The sequence below is a fragment of the Callorhinchus milii genome, unplaced genomic scaffold, assembly GCF_018977255.1.
Source record: "Callorhinchus milii isolate IMCB2004 unplaced genomic scaffold, IMCB_Cmil_1.0 Scaffold33, whole genome shotgun sequence".
Taxonomy (NCBI): domain Eukaryota; kingdom Metazoa; phylum Chordata; class Chondrichthyes; order Chimaeriformes; family Callorhinchidae; genus Callorhinchus; species Callorhinchus milii.
Window position 1 is genome coordinate 1,343,821 of NW_024704774.1, and position 14,293 is coordinate 1,358,113.

A 14,293-nucleotide genomic window follows, 5' to 3' on the forward strand; every position below is an offset into this window, starting at 1 on the left:
TTGGAGAGCGCCTTTGATGCTGGACTTCGCAAGAAAGCAAATGTGTATAATAACAACGATCAGCCTTGCAGTTGTACAGCGCCTCATCACGTCATCGAGAAACGACTTTACATACAGTCGTGGGTTGAAGCGGTCGAATTTTTATCAGTTTTACAAAAAATTGAAGGGATTATAAGCCCCGTAAAAGCCATGCCAATGGACTTTGAGGCTGGTTCCCACTGACAGCTGGTAAACCCAGGCTGGGGGAAAAGAGGGGAGACATGAAGGACTGGGAGGGCAGAAGATTGACAGCTGGGATGACCAATCCAAAGCTGGGAAGTGTTGGAAGGAGTCAATCGGCAGCGAATTGGCGGAGAGATAGTGACGGTTGGAAAGAGTGTGCGAGACAGGAAGGAGGGCAGATAGTTGACCTGGCGAAGGACATATCAGATGAAATAATATTATTGAAAACGCAACTGACCAATGGTAAGCTCTGGCTTTGTGGGCGTGTGTTTGAATGGACCAATGGAAAGCGAGTCGACGTGGAAAGTGTGGCGGGTGGTGAGACCGCGAGGTAGGAGTGGATATGATTGATAAGGACCTGGACCTATCAGAGCGCGACTATTGATTCAAGTGGAGGCAGACCAATGGGAAGCTGCGGCTGAGGGTGCGGGTTTTGGAATGAGCCAATGCGTAGGCGGTGACGTAGTAACGGTGCTCTGACTGAGGGGGCGGTGTTAGGAATGGACCACCCGGGAGAGAATGGGCGGGGACAGTGTAAAGCTTGACGGAGGAGAAGCTCAAACATGGTCGAGGAACATCCGCAGAGAGCGGCCCCGAACTGCTGGACAACTGGGGCTGATAGAGGCTCAGGTCAGTGGGAAAGAATGAGAGAGCGAGAATGTGGTAAAGAGAGAGTCTGTGACAGAGAGGGACTGTGACAGTGTGTGTGTGTGTGTTTGTGTAAGAGAGAAAGAGCGAGAGAGAGAGGATTTGTGTGAGAGTGTCTGTGTGAGGATTTGGGTGAGTTTGAGTGAGAGTGATTATTTTTGGTCACTTTAATTCACCAGCTATGCAGGAACCTGGTTGATAGTCGATTGGTAAATGACTTTCCGTTGTTATATTCCATGCGAAAAATAACAAGTTGGTCCCTCACCAGACGGCAGTTTGTGGGACACTGCTGTGCCCTTGGCTACCGGGTTACACTCACAAAATTTACAGTCACTGCAATCTTGTTAATACCACCCATGCCATTAAAACCACATTGATGCCACACACCTCTTTAATACTCGATACCCCATTATTATCCCACACAACATGAATACCACACACTCCATTGGTACCCCACAACACATTAATGCTCCACAATCCATTAATACATCATATTCCTCATTAATTACCCCCAACACGCACCAATGATAGCCCACACACCCAATTCATACCACATTAGTACCACAAACCCCATTAATAACACATATTCAATAAATACCCCCACACCCATTAATACCACACACCGTATTAACACGACACAATACATTAATACCCAATGCACTATTAACACCAGAGCCTCCAATAATACCACATACACGCCGTTGCTACTCCACAGACCACACTAATACACCACATACCTCATTAATATACGCCAAATTTCCATTAATTCGTCAGACTCTCCATTCCTAGACCACAAACCCAATGATTACAAAACGTACCCCATTTGTACCCAACACCACTTTCATAATCCCAACTAATTAATACGCCGCACCACATTAGTACACCACGTATCCCATCAATTCCATGCATCGCGTTACTAACACCCTGAATTCATGCGCCACATCCACTAATATCCCACATTCCATGAAAACCCCACACCCAGTTAATACCATTCACGCCACAATAATATACCACATACCCCATTAATACCATACACCCCATTAATAACACCACGAATTCATACCCAATACTCTATTAATAACACCAACTCATTAATACACCACAACCCATTGTTACGCTACACTCCACTGTGGAGTCCTGTAGCACAGTGGTTAGAGCACTCGCTTTGCAAGTGAGAGACCTGAGTTCAATTCCAGGAAGAGGGCCAAACATTGGGCAACATTCCTTACTCCACACAGAGCCTAATAATAATCCCTCGAAAACAAAAAACATTAATAAATCGGTCATTTTCAATCTACGGCTGGTTGTGGCACACTGCTGTGCGCAATTGGCTGCCGCGTTCGCCCACAAATATACAGTCAATTCACTTTACAGTGTGATCTGTGAAGCGCTTTGGGACGTCTTACCGACGTGAAAAGCGCTATATCAAAGCAAGGATTATTATTACTATTATTATAATACCCTGCACACCCCGTTAATAACCCCTACACCCAAATAATATCACACATAATACTAATATAGCATAGAGATAATTTATATCCAAACACCCGATAAGTACTACATAAGCCATTAATACCAAATGCCATATCAATACCATACAGCGCGTTAATACTACTCAGCCCTTAATAACACGCACCCCATTAATATGTCACACACCCCACTGATAACCCACAAGCACCATTAATAGCATATACACACAAGTAATACCTCACACACATCATTAATACCACATACCCCATTAATGTCACACTTATTGGCCCTTCACGTGAGGTAGCATCCCACAGCGCCTGACAGCGGAGGAGTCTGAGAGAGCGAGAGGGAGGTGTATGTCTCCGTAAGCACAATCAAAAAGTAGTGGTTTTAGACGAGTTTTGACAGAGGGGAGAGAGGGGGGAAGATGGAGAGTTTGTGGGAATAAGTTCCAGCCACTTAATCGTGGAGAAGACGAGAGATTATCAGAACGTCGGAGCCAGCCGAACGGAGATAGCTGGTGGTGGAGTGGCTGGTAATCAGATGTGAAAGGGAGGGAGGTGCGAGAGCATGAAGGGATTTCAAAAGTATCCAGAAGATCTTGAAATCAATCTGTTTGGAAATCAATCCTTGATATGAGCTGCACTTTGTTGTTTAAGTCTCAGCAGCGAACGCTACAAATTGAGGATGGAAGCCAGGAAGAGGAATCTAGCAAGAAAGAAAAGGGAGGAGGTAATTAGCACAATACTAAATATATTTTACATTTATTTCCAGCACGGAATCAGACCACTTGGCCCAGCGAGTCCATGCCGGTGTTTGCTGTCTCTCCGTGCTCCAACCTCCCTCGCTTCTATTCCCTCTTTCTTCATGTGTCTAACTTCCTCTAAAATCCGTCATATTTGGATCCCATCGTAACAATTAGATTTGTGACCCTTTGTTACGAAATTCATCGTCCATTTTCTAACCTTAAGAAATCATTTTATAGTTGTAGATCCTTCTTTGGCGTCCCATGTTGAACATCTCTTCTCTAGTGATGAGAGGCCTAATGTATACAATCTATCCAGATAGCAGTAATCTGTCACACAAGGATGATCCCAGTAGATTTGCATTTCTTTTCGGGAGAAGCGCTTCTCCGTGGACTGCATATGGATTCTCAAACGAAGGGTGTCACCTCCAACAATGTAGCTCATCCCCAGCATTGTATTACAGTGTCAGTTTAGAATAGGAGGATTCCATGACCCGACGTGGAGCTTCAACACGCAACTTCCTGACACAGAGACGAGAGTGAGTCAAACTGAGTCAGTGTGGCATATGCCTATAGCATTCTTACGTTCCGCATTTCAGAGCAAAAAGTAGAGATCACACATCCCGTCAGGGTACAGTCACAAAAAAGATGTAGCTGAAGCCGCGGGTTCAGTGTATAAAGGAAGCAGTCTGGGTAACAGAGGAGGAATCTCAACAATGAAGATATCAAAACAACGTATTCTTCCTGAAAGAAGCTACACAGAAAGATTGAGCATAAGATGTAAATTATCCCATTGTGTCTTTGCCAACGCCAACTCTATTTTCCCTTTTTATGATTAATCCAACATTCGAATTCCATCCCTCCATGTTCATCTTATTGATGGTCTGAATGAAGGAATTCCTTATGAGCTCTCACGTCTGGTAACCCTCTTGAGACATTTTGTCCTCCTCCTTCCCCCTTAACATCAACCATTCCGAACGATATGAAAAAAGATTTTACCACAATTAAGGACAATAATAGTTCTTTAATTTGATAAAGCGTCTTATCCTTTGTTGAAGCATCTCAAAGTGCTTCACAGGATACACTCTAAACTGGTGTAAATATGCAGTTTGTGGGATGATGTAGCAGCCAATATGCAAACAGCAATGTGCCACAAACACCCTTGGATGGATTGATTAAGGTTGACTGGGGGCGATTGTCTGTAAGCAGGAAATTTCCTCACCCTCACCTACAAGGCCATTCACGGCCTTGCTCCCTCCTACCTTTCCGACCTACTATCCCCCTACCTACCTGCCCGTACCCTCCGTTCCTCTGGCTCCGGTCTGCTCCACATCCCCCGCCCCAACCGGCCTACCATCGGTGGCCGGGCCTTCAGCCTCTCAGCCCCGAGGCTCTGGAACTCTATCCCCCAGTGCCTTCGTCGCTTCCTCCCTTTCCTTCTTCAAGGCCGGTCTCAAGACCTTTCTCTTTGATCGTGCCTTAATCTCACCTTTCGACTCTCTAGCACCTCCTCGCTCCCTCCTTTCCCTCCCCTCACCCTGAACATTTCCCCACTGCTCGGGTCCTGACCCAACTGTACAGCGCCTTGGGAAGTCCTCCCGACGTGCAAAGGCGCTCAATAAATGGAATCTTGTTGTTGTTGTTCTCTTTTCACGCATTGCAGTGGACTTTTAATCCTCATCAGGCACAGACGGACAGAAAGCTTTAACGTCTAATTTATAGGGCTATTCCCACAAACTTTACGGTCAATTCACTTTGCGGTATATTCTGTGAGGGGCTTTGACACGTTTCAAAGATGAGATAATGCTCTATATCAAACGGAAGGATTATCATTATTATTATTAATATAGCACTTCCCCCCAGTGCTGGCACTGAGGAGTCAGTCTGCGCTTTTATTTCAGTTAACACTGAACGGAATTGCCGACAAATTGAGCATCATTTTAATATTGGAATAGTTGCCAGTGTTATAAGGGCTTCATGGACTCTGTGTACACTGTGAGTCTCATTCCTGCAATTTTGTTTATTTACTCCACAGGGGCCGAACCGGAAAGGCTTTGAGCTCTAAAACAAAAAGCGAGTGGAGGAGAGGCCTGAAGCTGCCGATATGGATTGACAAAAAGCTATAGAAGAACTTACGCTGAAGAAAGGTATCAGCTCCAAGGCCTTGCGGAAATCCAAGAACGCATTGTAGCTGATTATCCTCTATATCTTTAAACTTTCTGTGATATTATACAGAGGCGCAACCTGTCCCACACATCGATCAAGGAAGAGAAGCTATTCTGCTCCTTCCTGATCAAACCAGGAGTCTCCAATCCGGCAAACTATGTGTAGTGACTGCCCAAAGCATCACTTTAAGAGCCACTGAAATCAGTGAGATTCCTGGCTGGTTGTAGATCTCATTTATGGAGGACACCACAATTGCCCTCTCGATACTGAATGAGAGGGCGTAGAGCGTGTCCCAGACTTCATGTTGAAGCTTAACATATTACTTCTTCTGGGCTTAACCAGAATTATTTTACCGTCAGATTTCAAATAAATTACACCAATTGGCAGAATTTTTTTTCTCTTATATTTGCTTCCCGTGTGGCCACCCGAGGTATTGCAGGCTGGAGTCTGGCTTCATTATTTGATTGCAATGTTCTCAAAAGCCATCAAAGCAGCAGGACTGAGCAACTCTCAAGTTAAATCTTTATTACTGAAAGCAACAAAAATGTGTGGATAAACACAGCACAATAGTAAAAACATGTTGCTTTATTCACCACGATTTTGCAAATATATGTTTAATTCAACAATATTTGAGATACCACAGTTGAGCTCATTATTGATCCCTAAAAAGTCCCAGTAATTACCAATACAGTGCAAATGTCATAATAGAGTATGAATGTATGTATGTATGTACGTACGTACGTACGTACGTATGTATGTACGTATGTATGTATGTATGTATGTATGTATGTATGTATGTATGTATGTATGTATGTATGTATGTATGTATGTATGTCTGTATGTATGTATGTATGTATGTATGTCTGTATGTCTGTATGTATGTATGTATGTATGTATGTATGTCTGTATGTCTGTATGTATGTATGTATGTATGTATGTATGGAGTCCTGTAGCTCAGTGGTTAGAGCACTCGCTTTGCAAGTGAGAGACCTGAGTTCAATTCCAGGCAGAGGGCGAAACCTTGGGCAAGTTTCCTTACTCCACACAGAGCCTAATAATAATCCTCCAAAACCAAAAACAATAATAAATTGGTCATTTTCAATCTACGACTGTGGGACATTGCTGTGCGCAATTGGCTGCCGCGTTCGCCCACAAATATACAGTCAATTCACTTTACAGTGTGTTCTGTGAAGCGCTTCGGGACGTCCTCCCGACGTGAAAAGCGCTATATCAAATGCAAGGATTATTATTATCATTATTATTATTAACAACGGAATGTCTATCATCAGCTCAAAGATATTCTGGAGAAAGAAAACTCACAACTGATTTGTAAATTATTCCAAACGCTTCTATTTCTCACAAACACTCACCTACTCTCTACTACTCTATTTATGAGCTGCAGATTTTCTCCATTTCAAAATTGGTCAAAGCGGGCCGGTGCAGTTTTGTGTTAGTGGAATGTTGTGTATTGTGGCGCTGGGGAGACCATTGAGGTGGGCAATGGAATAGTCAGCTGGGAAGTGACGAAGGCCTGGGTGAGTGTTTAGGCTGTCGTGGATGTAAGGTATGGATGGAGCTGAGCAATATGGGGGAGGCGGAAAAATTTGTTCCTGGTCAGGGAATGCATGGGGGAAAGAAAGATAAGTGGTTGATGTCCAGTTTTGCTCATTCTGCTGATTACAATTGTGAGTTTCATGTGCTTACTTCCCGTGCTCTGATAGAAATTCACATTGATTCTGAATAATACTTTGTCTGAAATACTGAATACTTCTCTGAAACGTCTCGAAAACGTGTTGAGACATCATATCAAACGCAAGCATTATTACTAGTATTATTAAAAAGCAGATTGGAGATTCGAAGTGAGTTTACTGTCCAGAGTAATACACAGATAAAACTCCACTAATGAAATGCTGCTGTTCTGTTCAGTTTTTTTCCCCTTTAGCAGTTGAATGTTTGAGCCCGTTTTGCAGGGAGGTATTGTGTTCTTTATGCATCATATCCGGAAACGCTGCTAAGTTAACGCTATTACAATGTTTCAGCTATACATCTTCCTTTGCCATTTGCCATCATGTCCCATATAAGCGATTTCATACAGCTGCAATTGAGCTAGTATGGATTTTAACACCTGAAGAAACTCCCTTCTCTTTTTCCAACAGCTTCTCCACATCGTTAGCTTCTGTCCTTAACTCAGCAGGAACTGGACCTTAGTTTATCATTCTTTCTGAAAGACCTCTGGTAGAGCCACCGTAAGACACGGCTCTGAAGAAGCCCACCGGAGGCTCCCTATGAAGAACCTCCGAAGTCCCACCCAGCCAAGACTCCCCCAAAGACAAAGACTCAGTAGACCCGTCCCGAAGAGCCCAACCAGGATATTGGTGGCAGCGACCAAGACTGGCATTGTGCAGCAGCCGAGAGTCGGTGTCTATCAGCGTTGATTTGGGGCTGAGTTGATTTAGAAGTTGAGCATTTTGGATTCAATGGTTGAAGATAGAATTGTTTTGGGAGTAGGATCCACCCTGGACGGTCAGAGCACACAATGTGTGCACTGCTCTGCCTACTCGCGCGCGCACACATACACACACACACAGCCCTGGACACGCGGAGCTCACCGTGTGGCCGTACTATACACAGTGACACACACACACACACCGCCCTGGACATGTGGAGCTCGCAGCTCGCATAAAGATCCAATATACTATCAACACAGATCAACGGGTCAAACTGGAGCCGTTTGTTTCATTGACAATCCAACGATTGAGAATATAAATGTGGTGTAAATCCTGTTAGTTTGAGCTGTAAAACCATGTTGTATTGAGATCTTTTGTGTCACCATAATTGGCGTTATCCACACAGTTTATATCTTTATTAACAGAGAAACAGCGGCATTTTCACAAACAATGGGGTGCAATGGGGTTGCCAGTTGGGCTGGGCTGGGCTGGGGTAGGGTGCGCAGGCTGGGTGGGGTGTTGTGGCCAGACTGGGCTGGTGTGACCAGAATGGGCTGGGTTGACCAGGATGGGCTGCGTTGGGGCAGCCAAGCTGGGGTGGGATGGACGGGCAGGGCTGCAGTGGTGTGTCAAGGCTGGGTTTGCGTTTGCTGGGCTGTGGTGGCCAATCTTGGGTCTGGTGGCCAGGTTGGGCTGGGGAGGCAGAGCTGGAAAGGTGGGGTGGTTAGGATTGGTTGGGCTAGTGTGAGTTGGCCAGGCTGGGATGCGACGTCCAGGTTGAGGTGGGGTATCCAAGCAAGGATGGCGTGGAAAGGCTTCATTGAGGTGGCAAGGATGGTGTAGGGTGCGCTGGCCAAGCTAGTCTGGGGTGTTCAGGCATTTATGGGCAAAGAGGTCTGAGCTGGGTAGGGGTGGCCAGGCTGAGTTTCCCAGGCTGGTATGGGATGGCCAGGCTGGCCTTGGGTGGGGACGCCAGGCTGCGCTGGAGTGGGTTGGCCAGGCTTCGCTGTGTGTGTTCGCAAGGCTAGGGTGGGATGTCTAGGCTAGTGTTGTATAGCCAGGCTGGGGTTAGGTGGCCAGGCTGGGGTTGGGTGGCCAGGCTGGGATTTGGTGGCCAGGCTGCGTTGGGGTGGTGTGGCCTGGACAAGCTGGTCTGGGGTGGGCTGGGGTTGCCACGCTGAGCTTGAGAGGAGTGGGGTGGCCAGATTGAGCTGTGTGGCCATCATGTGCTGGGTTGGTTAGCCTGAGGTGAGTCGGGGTACCTAGGGCAGGATGATGTGTCTGGACGTATGTGGTGGGCGGGCTGGTTTGGGATATGGTCGCCAGAATGGGCAGGGTAAAACAGTCTGGGCTGCGCTGGCCTGGCTGGTGTGGTGTGTCCAGGCTGGGCTGGGGTTGGTTGTGATGCGATGACGAGGCTGAGCTAGGGTCGGGAGGGCAGCCTGGAGTGATCAGGCTCGGCTGGGGAGGCCAAGCTGGAGTCACTATACTGGGCTGTTGAGCGGTGGCCATCCTGGGGTGGAGTGGGCAGTTTGCTCTGCGGTGAGGTGGCCAGGTTGGGCCGGGTTGGCCAGGCTGGGCTAGGTTGGCCAGGCTGGGGTAGCCAGGCTGTTTGCGATGGCCAAGCTGGGCTGGACGGGCGTGGCCTGGCTGTGGTGAGTGGGATGAGGGAACAGGCTGGGGTGAGTTGGACAGCCTGGGATGTGGTGGCCAGGCTTGGGTTGGGTGTCGACTTTTGGATTGGGTGGCCAGGCTGAGATGGGCTGGGAAGTGATGGCCATGCTGGGATCTGACGTGGTACCCAGGCTGAGGTGAGGTGGCCAGGCTGCAGTGAAGTGGGCATGCTGCTCTGCGGTGGGGTCGCCAGGCTGCGGAGTAACCAGGTTGGTTTGGGTTGGCCAGGCCGGAGTGTGATGGGTTGGGATGGGGTGGGCAGACTGAGGTGGCCAGGCTGAGGTGGCCCAGCTGGGATGCCCATGCTCGTTTCGGATGGCCAGACTGGGCTGGTTTGGGGTGGTCTGCCTAGGGTGGGGTGGATAGCCTGGGGTGTGGTGGCCAGGCTTGATGGGGTGTCCAAGCTTGGGTGGGGTGTCCAGGCTGTGGTGGGGACGCAAGGCTATGATGTAGTGGTGTGGCCAGGCTGGGTTGACCAGTCTGGTCTGGGCTGGATTGTGGTGGTCAGACTGGGGTGGGTTGGTCAGAATGGGCTGGACTGTTGTGGCCAGGCTGGGGTGCGGCGGGGAGGCCAAGCAAGTATTGGGTGGACGGGCTGCGCTGGTGTGTGGTAACCAGGCTGGGCTGATTTAAACATTCTGCAGTGGGCTGGCTAGGCTGGATTGCGGTGGTCAGGATGGGCTGGGCTGGGGTATGCAGAGTGGAGTGAATAGCGTGGCCCGGCTAGGATTGAGCTGCAAGGCTGGTCTGCGTTGGGGTGGCATAGCTGGGCTTGGGCAATCAGGCTGGGGTTAGCTGGCCAAGCTGCGGTGGGGTGTCCAGATAGATGTTGCCAGGCTGGGGTGGCCAGGCTGATTTGAGATATCCAGGCTGGAGAGGTCTGCGGTAGCCTGGCTCGGGTAGCCAGGATGTGGTGGTCAGGTTTGGGGTGGGTGTCAAGTCTTGGAGTGAGTGGTCAGGCCGGGGTAGAGATGCAATGCTGGGATGGTGTCGGGTGGCTAACCTGGGATGTGGTGGGGTGGGCAGGATCGGCTGGGTGGGATGGGGTAGCCATGCTGGGCTGGGGTGCGGTAGCCAGGCTGGGCTATGGTGGCCAGGCTGGGATGGACTCATATGATCAGACTGCGCTGACCATTCCAGGCCAGGACAGGGCATACACGTACTGGCCGGACACGGTTTGGCCGTTGCTCACTAAACCATTTGACGCCTTGAATCTCCTCATGAAGCCGGGCCTCACCATCATCTCTGCCGCTCCATTATGTCGTTGGGCGTTTGGCTGGCAGTACGTTATCACCGCGTCTGAGTGGGAGGGGAAGAGTCTGGGCATGCGCCTCGGCTCCCTGAATCCCTCCACTTTGCTCCCACTTTCTCCCCCCTTCCTCTCCGTCTCTGTCCAGCTGAATGCCTCCGCTAGGACCCCTCTCTCCACACACTCTCTCCCCCTTCTCTCACTATCTCTTCGCTCCCTGCACACACACACAATTGCATCGACAGGCAGTGCACACAATATGGGGCTGCCCTAGCGACACACAGAGACACACACTGCCCTGGACATGCAGAGCTCTCAGTGTGGGCGCTGCCTACTGTGCTCCATAGTTGTCCACAGTGAGAATTCAGAGGTGTTTTTTGTCAACAAGTAAAGCCTCGGCTTCTTGTCCTGCTTTTATGTCATTGCTTGCTGAAAAAGACAGGAAACCAGGCGCCGGGGTAACTAAACACATCGGATGTGCAGAGCTAAACTTACAGCCTATTCTCCTCTCGGCTGCTGACAGTCACTGCAAGAGAACAAGGAGCAAAAAACAACATGTCATTCATACACAACTGAAATATGCCATCAACACATAGCAAAAGCTCAAACTGGGGCCGTTTGTTTCATTAGCAGTCGAATCACAATGTAGATTTGATGTAAATCCTGTTAATTTGTGCTGTAAGACCATGTTGTATTGTGATCACTTATGGCAGCATACTTAGGCCTTAACCACTTAGCCTGCAGTTTATATCTTTATTAACGGAGTAACACACACGCACAGGGACTGCCAGACTGTTGTGGTGCTTATTAGGCTGGGATGGTGTCGACAGGCTAGTTTGGGTGAGTTGGCCAGGCTGGGGTGAGATAGCCAGGCTTGGATTAGGTGGCCAGGCTTGGGTCAGGTATCCAGGCTGGGGTGAGGTGACCAGACTGGGGTGAGATGGCCACGCTGGGGTGAGATGGCCAGGCTGGGCTGGGGGGAGGTGGCCAGGCTGGGGTGAGATGGCCAGTCTGGGCTGGAGTGAGGTGGCCAGGCTGGTGTGACCAGGCTGGGGTGGCCAGTCCAGGCCAGGACCTACACTGTCTTACCGGACACTGATCGGACATTGCTCACTCAACCATTTGACGCCCGATTGAATCTCATCGTGAAGCCCGGCCTCACCATCATCTGTGCCGCTCCATTACGTCATTGAGAGGCTGGCTTCCAGTGACGTCATCACCGCGTCTGGTTGGGGAGGGGATTGTCTGCTCTTTTGTATAGGCAGTCTCTCTCTCAATCCCCCCACTTTGCCCCCACTTTCTCACCTACCGCTCCTTCTCTGTCCAGCTGAATCGCTGCCCGCTATCTACCCAAACGCCGCTCACTCTCTCTCACTCTCTATAATAATAATAATAATAATAATCCTTGCATTTGATATAGCGCTTTTCACGTCGGGAGGACGTCCCAAAGCGCTTCACAGAACACTGTAAAGTGAATTGACTGTATATTTGTGGGGGAACGAGGCAGCCAATTGCGCACAGGAATGTCCCACAAACAGTCGTAGATTGAAAATGACCAATTTATTATTGTTTTTGATTTTGGAGGGTTTATTATTAGGCTCTGTGTGAAGTAAGGAAACTTGCCCAAGGTTTCGCCCTCTGCCTGGAATTGAACTCAGGTCTCTCGCTAGCAAAGCGAGTGCTCTAACTACTGAGCTACAGGACTCCACGTGTCTCTCTTCACTCCCTACACACACACACGCACACACACAGCTCTCGACAGGCAGAGCACAGAATGTGGGGACTACCCAAGCGACACACACACGCACACACAGAGACACACACACACACACACAGAGCCATGGAAATGCAGAGTTTACAGTGTGGGGACTGCCCTCCCTGCTCCATCGCTGTCCACAGTGGGAATTCAGAGAGTTTCCAGGCAACAATTCAAGCCTCGGCTAATTGTACTGCATTTGTCTCATTGCCTGAAGCGAAAGATAGGAAACCAGGCGCTGTGGTAACTAACCACAACGGACGTGCAGAGCTGAACTCACAGCCTCTTGTCCTCCTCGGCTGCTGACAGTCACAGCAAGAGAACAAAGAGCAAAAACAATATGTCAATCAAACAGAACTGATAGATACCATCAACACATAGCAACAGCTCAAATTGGGGCCGATTGTTTCGTTGACAATCGGACGGCTGAGAATATAGATTTGGCGTAAATCTTCTTACTTTGAGCTGTAAAACCATGTTGTATTTTGAACGTTTGTGGCAGCATAAACAGGGCGTTAGACACACAGCCCAGGAATATAAATTATATCTTTATTAACGGAGAAACGCACACACTGGAGTGGCCATGCAGGGCTGGGGTGATCAGGCTGGGGTGTGCTGATTAGGCAGGGGTTGTGTGGCCGTCTCGGCTTTCGTCGGGTGGCCAGACTGGGTTGGCGTGGCAGGCTGGGCTGCGGTGGGGTTCTGTGACCAGGCTGGAGTGACCAGGTTGGGCTGGGCTGGGGTGGCTAGGCTTAGTTTATCAGCCCAGGCCAGGACAAGGCCTAAACTGCTTGCCGGACACTGTTTGGCCATTGCTGACTCGCCGCATTTAATCTGCACCAGAAGTCGAGCCTCACCATTTTCTCTGCTGCTCCATTATGTCATTGGGCACCTAGTGATGTCATCACAGCATCTGGGAGGGGTCTCTCCCTCAATCCCTCCACTTTGTCCATCTTTCCACCCTCTCTCTGCGCTCTATTTCCCTCCCTCTCCCCTTTCTCTATACCCTATCTCCCACCCCTCTCTCTCAATCCTCTCTTTCCTATTCTCTCTCCTCTCTTCTTTCCCCGCTGTCCCATTCTTTCTGCCTCTATCTCCCCCTCTCGCTCCCTCCTCTCTCTCCCCCATGTTCTCACCACACTCTGCCACACTCTCTCCCGCTCTCCCCCTGCACTTTCTCCCCCTCTCCCCCCATCTTCCCCTCTCTCTTCCTCCACTCTCCCACCTCTCTTCCACTCCCTCACCCCTCTCCCACTGCGCTTTCTCCCCCTCTCCCCCCATCTTCGCCTCTCTCTTCCTCTCTCTCCTCACCCTCGCTATGATTCTCTCTCCCCACTTTGTCACTCCCCTCTCTCCGATTCTATCTTCCACACTGTCTACCCCTTCTGTCCGCCTCTCCCCTCTTTCTCCCTCTCTCTCCCATCCTTTCTCCTCCTTTGTCCTTCCCTCAATCCCTCCACTTAGCTTCCTCTCTTTCCTGCTCTATCCAGCTGACTTCCTCCACTTTGCCAGCTCTCTCCCAATCGGTTCCCCCTCTCTCCCCTCAATCCCTCCGCGTTGCCACATTCTATCAGCCCCCACTCTCCCTTAATCCACCACCCTTGAACCACCCCTCTACACCTCCCTCTTCCCGTTTACCACCCCCTTCTTCCTCCCCCCGTCTCTCCCACTCTCCCATCCTCTCTCTTCTCCTCAATCTCTCCGCTTTGCTCCCGCTCTCCCCCCTCTCTCACCCCCTCTTCCCCATTTCGCCCCACTTTCTCTCCCTCTCCTTCATCCTCTCCTCCTTTCTACGTCCCCTATCCCTCCCTCGCTCCGTCTCTCTCTCTCCCCCCTCTCGCCTCTTTCCATCTCTATTCAGCACAATCCCTCTACTTTGCCCCTTCGCTCTCTCTCTCCTTCCTTCGAAATCCCTC

The 14,293-nt window shown here is 49.5% G+C and overlaps 1 long non-coding RNA gene across 1 annotated transcript; it reads left to right on the top strand.

Annotated features, from left to right (window-relative positions):
* Positions 1 to 241: 241 nt before the first annotated feature.
* LOC103171579 lies at positions 242 to 8,025 on the top strand. The gene is made up of 4 exons (XR_486832.2): positions 242 to 852; positions 3,000 to 3,072; positions 5,121 to 5,232; positions 7,408 to 8,025. It is a non-coding gene; the product is annotated as an uncharacterized LOC103171579 (long non-coding RNA).
* Positions 8,026 to 14,293: the final 6,268 nt, after the last annotated feature.